Here is a 7,874-nt window from a genome sequence, read left to right as displayed (position 1 = left end):
ACCAATGGAATGACCAATCAGAAGGCAGCTTTCTCGTGCTTTACGGCACTAATTTAAAATTGGCGACTTCGCTTCGAAACATATTTTACAAATTCGGATTAAAAATTTGAAACCTGAACAAAAACATTCTGGAATTGCTAATAGATGGTCTAGATTGTAGGGAATCAGTCGTTAAACCCGTAACAAAAATCACATTCCGACTGTCACTTTCATAATCTGGTAAGCGACGCACTGATTGGTCGGATGAAAGGTCGGTCTGACGTGACCCCAAATGGGATGTCTTCAGATCTTTGTTTAGCGGTAGCGAGAACTAAGGTCTGATTTTAATGAGATTGATTCGGAACACACCTCTCTATAAGATGGAGCGGGTGTAATGGAACATTCGGAACACACCGCTCTATAAGATGGAGCGAGTGTAATGGAACATTCGGAACACACCGCTCTATAAGATGGAGCGAGTGTAATGGAACATTCGGAACACACCGTTGACGAGAAATTAAACCATTCGGATTTTGTTGATGGTGTTATTCATCTAGAAACATACTTCTCTCCAAATCTGTAGTTTACGTATATATGTTTGAGCCACAAGACGCGTGGAAGAGCCCCTTTCAGCAATATGTCAGCCAAATGACGGCGGCCTGAAAATAATCGAGTCTAGCCCAGAAAATTGATCCACGCAATTGGGAAACGATGACATGCAATCAGTCAAGTCAAGGGGCCTGACCACCCGATCCATTTAGTCGCCTCTTACGACGAGCATATAGGTTGCTGGGGACCTATTCTAATCTGGAATCCCTACGGGTGCGTGGAAAACTCATACACTGATTGCATGTTAACAAATATAAATCTGTACTTGTAATAAAACTTGAGAACTAGTTCACCATATGAATCACGGGGGCGTCTCCATAATGGATTGAAGCAAGCTGGAGCAAAAGGAATGCAGTCCTGTAGATTTTGCCTTGGAAAGGTTTACAGCGAATGATTTGTTTGTTGTTTAACGCCGCACTCAGCAATATTCCAGTTATATGACGGCGGTCTGTAAATAATCAGACCAGACAATAAGTGATTGACATCATGAGCATCGATCTAAGCAAATGGGATAAAATGACATGCATTAACCAAGTCAGCGAGCCTGACCACCCGATCCCGTTAGCCGCCTCTTACGACAATGTCAACCTCAATGTGTATGATGGCAACCAAATGAAGGCATGCAGTCCAGAACTCAACAACTCGGTGAAAGAAAGTTTGCATCATGTTTGGTAGCAGATGAGGAGACGTGGGTTCATCACTGGGTCCAGAGACCAACTCTGTTTGTTTGTTGTTTAACACCGCAGTCAGCAATAGCCCAGCTATCTGAAGGCGGACTGTAAATATTCGAATCAGGACCAGACATTCCAGTGATTCACACCATAAGAATCGATCTACGAAAATGGGATGACAAGACAAAACCTGAATCAGTGCAAAGGAAACATCCAACATCTATCAATTGGTAGACTATATGTGCCCCTCGAAATCACTATGGCGTTATGCCAACATATTGACTGAATTCGGGAAAGCGAAATACCCACAAAGCGCAGAGGGGAGTTAACACGCAGGGCTCTGCTGTTGCAGGACAATGATCCAGTCCACTAGTCCAGAGTTGCAAGAGGGGAACGTGTCTTTGAACAGTTAATGATTCCCCTCTATAGCGAATACCTACTCCACGTGGCCATTATCTGTTTCAACAACTTAAGGGGCATTCACACGGTACAACTAGTTGTATACAGTTTGTTGCATGCAACACATTGCATCGTGTGAACAGGCAAGTCGGTCCAACTTTTGACGTATGCAACTTGTTGGACGTGAGTTTTACGAAATAGGGCATGCTCTATTTTCATGCGACAAGTGGTTAAACTGGGCCCCGTCTCATATATCACAGATCTAGTACTGCGCGACCGCAATTCTCGCAAAGTGTTGATTTTTCAAATCTATGCGTCAGAACGTTACTCGGCAACCAGGATTCCAGCGATAATGTTGTGAATCACAAGCTTTTTGTCAGCGATCTCGCGAAACCCGAGTTGTATACAACTCGCCCCCGTGTGAATGCCGAGTTGTATACAACTTCAGTTCGAGCAACTTATTGCATACAAGATGTATACAACTAGTTGCACCGTGTGAATGCCCCTTTAAGCTCTCACTGTGAGGACATCATTTTGCAGACGACAATGCCGTGAAGTCTCCCGTTGAGGACTGTTTTGGGCCAATCAGAAGAGTTCTATAATGGCCTGAAGGACATTAGATGTGTATGTGTGGTTGTGGTGGTGGGGGTGTTTATTGTTTAGAAGAAACTATTTTACCCCTGCTGCATCCAACAAAGTGTTTATTTACTGAGTACCATAAAACAATATCTTCATTTACACTATTAACACACAAAAAATATCCAGCTTAAATTTCCATGCCGCCTACAGGCTGTAAAGTGATATACATTAGAACAAAACCATCGGAAACATGTCGATAGTTCGAGACAACCGGAGTGCTGATATTAGACCATAATATTTATAAGGGCCCTGATGAGACCATAGAGTTACATTGTCCTGAAGGAAATATAGGGCGAAGGGTGTTCCAGCCAACTAGTGGGTCACAGAACGTAGAACGGAGAAAAGAGAATATGGTGAAGATGTGTACACTAATTATTGGTGGAACTATCGCTACATGGCTCTATGGTAACCTAGCTTTCAAGAAAGTACGGACGCCTTGCTTGGAGAGACACGTCACAACACACATTGGTGTGCCCGTTCAGAAATCATTCGTCAATGTATATCAGAAGGGGCACGGGTGGCCCAGTCGTCTAAAGCGCCGCGATTCGCTGTGCAGAGTTGCGTCCCTTGGGCAGGCCGAAACCTATGATTGTGGGATCGAATCCCGGTTCGCCCCGATAATGTTTCTAGGTTTGTCAACACCAAACCCGTGCTCGTGGGTTTCACCGAAGTGGTAAACGTCTGAAACCTGCATCACTCCGGGCTTTCCTCCCACTTTAAACAGACACGCCGCGATATAACTCTACTACTGTTAAAAGTGGCGTTAAACCCAACTCACTCACTCGCTCACCCATGCACAGAACAATCTAACCCTGGATTCGAGGGTTGGGCTGGGCCTGGGGTTATCTTTGCCAGAATGTCGAGGGGGCTGGGGCTGGGGCTCGGGCAGGGGATATCTTTGCCAGAAGGTCGAACAATTCAAGGCAATTTACATTTTAAAAATAGAAAAAAATATGTCAAACTATTCGAAAACTGCTACAATAGCAGCATATATGTTGCCATAGTATCGCACCAGTAGTTTTAGCTGTTGCAATAGTATAATAAATTGCAATAGTAACACACCTTCCATATTATATAGTCTCCTCAATACTATAAACACACATGGGGTTCTACTCCCCACTTCATAACAGATCCTACTGACAATGCCATGTTAGGAATTAGTATCTGGCGACTCTACAGTCCATAACAGTCTCACGCATGTATTATTCACACTAAGTCTAGGAAGTATACTTCACACACGGCCCGGTCTATACCAGAAGGTAGATGAAAGAACGGAAAATGACCTAACCTATCCCCGCGACTAGACTGAGGGCTACCCCCGGCGTCATATAGCGTGTCAGCCTCATTGGTCGTGGACAAGGTGTGTGCAGCTATGTATTATTAACCCCAGCAATGAGATCGGTAAATTGGTTGTGATCTTAGTTCGCGATAACCCGAGCGTATGTCTGTGAAGTTAGCAATTAATGTAGCTATGGGCAGATACCCAATGCTATATCTCTCGTGGTAACAGCCATAAGGAAATCGCGAATTGCAAATCAAAACACCTTTTTTTCAGGATCAGTAAAGAATATATAATCATCGAGCCTTTCAAGTTTCACCTTGTTTGTTAATGTGTCATGATAGAAAAAATGATGGGTTAATTGTATGTACTTTGTGCAGTGGTATTGGCCAGGACTGTGTGGGAACGAGCGGTCAGGTGAAACAAGGTGCAGTAATTCGCTATGTAGAGTTGTGTCCCTTCGCTATGCCAGGATCTGTGGGTGGTGGGTTCGAATCCCAGATCTGGGTCACTTTGAGTTGTTTCCTATGTAGAGGTTACACCCATTGATATAAAGGGGAGGTTGGCCAGGAGTGTGTGGGAACGAGCGGTCAGGTGAAACAAGGTGCAGTAATTCGCTATGTAGAGTTGCGTCCCTTCGCTATGCCAGGATCTGTGGGTGGTGGGTTCGAATCCCAGATCTGGGTCACTTTGAGTTGTTTCCTATGTAGAGGTTACACCCATTGATATAAAGGGGAGGTCGGGTAGCCTAGTGGTTAAAGCGTTCGCTCGTCACGCAGAAGACCCGGGTTCTATTCCCGACATAGGTACAATGTGTGAAGCCCATTTCTGGTGTCCCCCGCCGTGATATTGCTGGAATATTGCTAAAAGCGGCGTAAAACCATACTCACTCACTCACCCATTGATATAACGGATATAGTTTATACGTTGACACCGCAATTCACTTTGCAGTCCTTAAATGTGCCAGAGACCTGTGGCCGCTGGTGAGTTCCCAAGCTGGAGTCGACCTGCTCATGTTACTGGGTTTGTCAGCACCATACGCTTGCTCGTGGGTTTCGCCATCAAAACTGTTTTTTGGACCTGTATCTCTCCGGCTTTCCTCCAACATCAAGCCGGCCCACCGCCATGAACTGATACTGGTACACTGTTCAAAGAGGAGTAAGCAACATTTTATACTTTCTTTGTTTATAAATGGTTTGTTATCGATAGCAAAATCATTATTTAAAAAAAAAGAAAGAAATATATTTTACACACAAAAAAATTCTTGATAACGTGAATGTGATCTATGAAATAGAATTTCAAAATATAAAAAGGCGTGGATATGAATAATTGAATATTATTATTGATATCTAAAAGTATTTTCACATTGAATATACTGATTTTAAAAGGTTATGTTATCACAGAAAGAATGTGACTTACCAGACACCTTCAAGATATAAAATATCACTAGAACTCGTGGTTTATAAATAAATAAATAAATGAGTGAGTGAGTGAGTGAGTGAGTGAGTGAGTGAGTGAGTGAGTGAGTGAGTGAGTGTGAGTGAGTGAGTGAGTGAGTGAGTGAGAGTGAATAAATAAATAAATAAATATTAGTTTCTAATTTGATTAAAAAAACACACAACATTTTGACTCGTCAGTTCCCTACAGTAATTTGTGGCGCCAACCCTCGGTCTCCCTGCCGCGACGTTGCTTAAAATCAGTAAACATTGAACACCCTCACTCACGATAACAGAACATAACCAAGTTTCTCGGCAACACTATGTACTATACCCTAGTATTGTATCATTAATTAGCTCTACACATGTAACTGATTGAATCAAAGGTTAACCTAACCTAAGTCAATGCAGTGTTGCGAGCTACGATTGTCTCCCCGGCTGTATCGCTATAGTGAGGCAGGGGGTATCAAATAGGCTGCGTTATATCGCGACTCCGAGGCAGGGGGTATCAAATTACTGGTGACCCAAGAATCCTGGCGGGATCACCTTGGTATGACAATCACACACCTGATCTCTGTTTGACAAAAATAGTTGTCAAAGCACGGACCTGCATGCATTGCATTGCTTGCACGTAGTCAAGTGGCTTAGGTCTGACAATAGGCTGCGTCAAGCTCATTTACGTCTATTGATATACCACGAGGGCTAAGATCTAACCCAGGGTTGCACGTGTTTACTGTTCTTGGTTCAATATATTCAAAACGATGTCTTCTCAAGACGTCACTGCTTTGGTTTCAGATTAAAACTCACAATCAAGAGGCCAGACAGACAAGCATAATACTCTCCTCGTTAATCCCGTCCGGTACATTTAAAAGAACAAGCCTATACCAGACGCTTGCAGTTGTTAACGCCTATATGTAATTAAAGAGAAAATACACCGTATCGGGATTCGTTAATTTTGACATGTATTAATCCGGATGCTTGAGAATACACCGTATCGTGATTCGTTAATTTTGACATGTATTAATCCGGATGCTTTAGAATACACCGTATCGGGATTCGTTAATTTTGACATGTATTAATCCGGATGCTTTAGTTTGAACGGCACCGTCCGATTTAACGGGGTTGTCTTCTTCAATAAAAGCCTACACCTGTTGATATTATTGAAACACTGGCCAGAGTTGCGCCCCTTGAACGTGGGTTCGAATCCGCTAATAGGTTCTAGGTGAGACCAATCTAACTCAACAGTAATGTGCAACCTGACCTAGTTTACCCATGGGTTATCTTTTAGGGGCAGGTCAACTTAAAGACGTTATTGAATATAAAATGCGAACATTATATGAGTAATTTCTAAACATAATCCAAACTGATATTTAATTGACATGAAGATTTAAACATTAATGGCTAAAACAATTTAACGGAACTTCGTCGTATTATTTTACGAGCGCTTCAGTTAAGGAAACCCTTTCTAGAGTCAGATAAGGGCGTTGTGCCTGACAGGTTGGGGTTAAACAACAAACAAACTAACAAAAATAATCGAATCGAAAAAGACACTGGACACCTCTCTTCAACCCTTTACCACTCCCTCTCTCTATCTAGAGGAGACCGCCTCCGTGGTCTAGTGGTAGAGCGTCTGCCCGGAGAACCGAATATCAGGGGTTCGATCCATGGCCGCGTTATACCAAAAGAAAAATATGGTACTTCGTGTTACCCTGCCTGGCGCTCGGCATTAAGAGGCTAACAAACAAACAAACAAACAAACAAGGACTGGTCTGCTCGGCTTAACCAGTCGTCTAAGGCGCCGCGTTCGCCCCGATTATGTTTCTAGGTTTGTCAGCACCATACCCGTGCTCGTGGGTTTCACCGAATTAGTAAACGTTTGAGACCTGCATCACTTCAGGCTTTCCTCCCACATTAAGCTGACACGCCGTGATATAACTGGAATAATGTTAAAAGCGACGTTAAACCCAACCTCACTCACTCACTGCTCGGCTCAAACTGTGTCTGAGGAGATATTCTTGTATAACTGCGGCACGGTGTCCCAGTGGGCTAGCACTATAAACTCGGCATTATTCCGGACTAGTACAAGCGGACACCACACACCACAGAATGATCCAGACACTTAGTTAGGTCACTCACCATAAGGACAGGACACTCATTCTAGCTGACATGCATGTTGTTGTGGGGACCTATTTTAGACACGCACATCCACCCACAACCCCATACCCGCACGTGCGCACGCACACACATAAACTCTCTCGCTCACACACGCACGCATGCACCTAAACGCACCCATACAAACGCACCCATACACACACACACACACACACACACACACACACACACACACACACACACACTGACGTGCATGCTATATAAGTGCAATAATCTTGAACGCGACGTTAAACCCCATTTCGCCTCACACCTCACATATCTACGAGGGGTGTTCATTAAAGATTTCCCCTGACCCACTTCCGATGGACCTAGTGGAATGAAACTTGGCATAGGTATTACTCTTTCTCCACATAGGAACCACCAAGAGTTACATACTTCTCCCATCGTTTTATGCAACTATGGAGACCTCGCTTGTAAAAGCCCTCATTTTGCATCTCAAACCAGGACTTGACTTCAGAAATCAGTGTTTCATCATCTGTGAAACGTTTTCCCTTCAAAAATGACTTCATGGTTGGAAAGAGGTGGAAGTCAGATGGTGCAAGGTCAGGAGAGTAAGGAGGATGTGGAAGGATTTCATAGCCACAGGACCGCGCTTCTGTCTGGGCAACATGAGAGTTGTGTACTGGAGCTTTGTCTTGCAGGAGACAGACACCCTTGGTCAGCATGCCACGCCTCTTAAGCTTGATAGCG

The sequence above is a fragment of the Haliotis rufescens genome, unplaced genomic scaffold, assembly GCF_023055435.1.
Source record: "Haliotis rufescens isolate VD_foot unplaced genomic scaffold, xgHalRufe1.0.p SCAF_5, whole genome shotgun sequence".
Classification (NCBI taxonomy): Eukaryota; Metazoa; Mollusca; class Gastropoda; order Lepetellida; family Haliotidae; genus Haliotis; species Haliotis rufescens.
Note: the sequence above shows the minus strand (reverse complement) of the source record.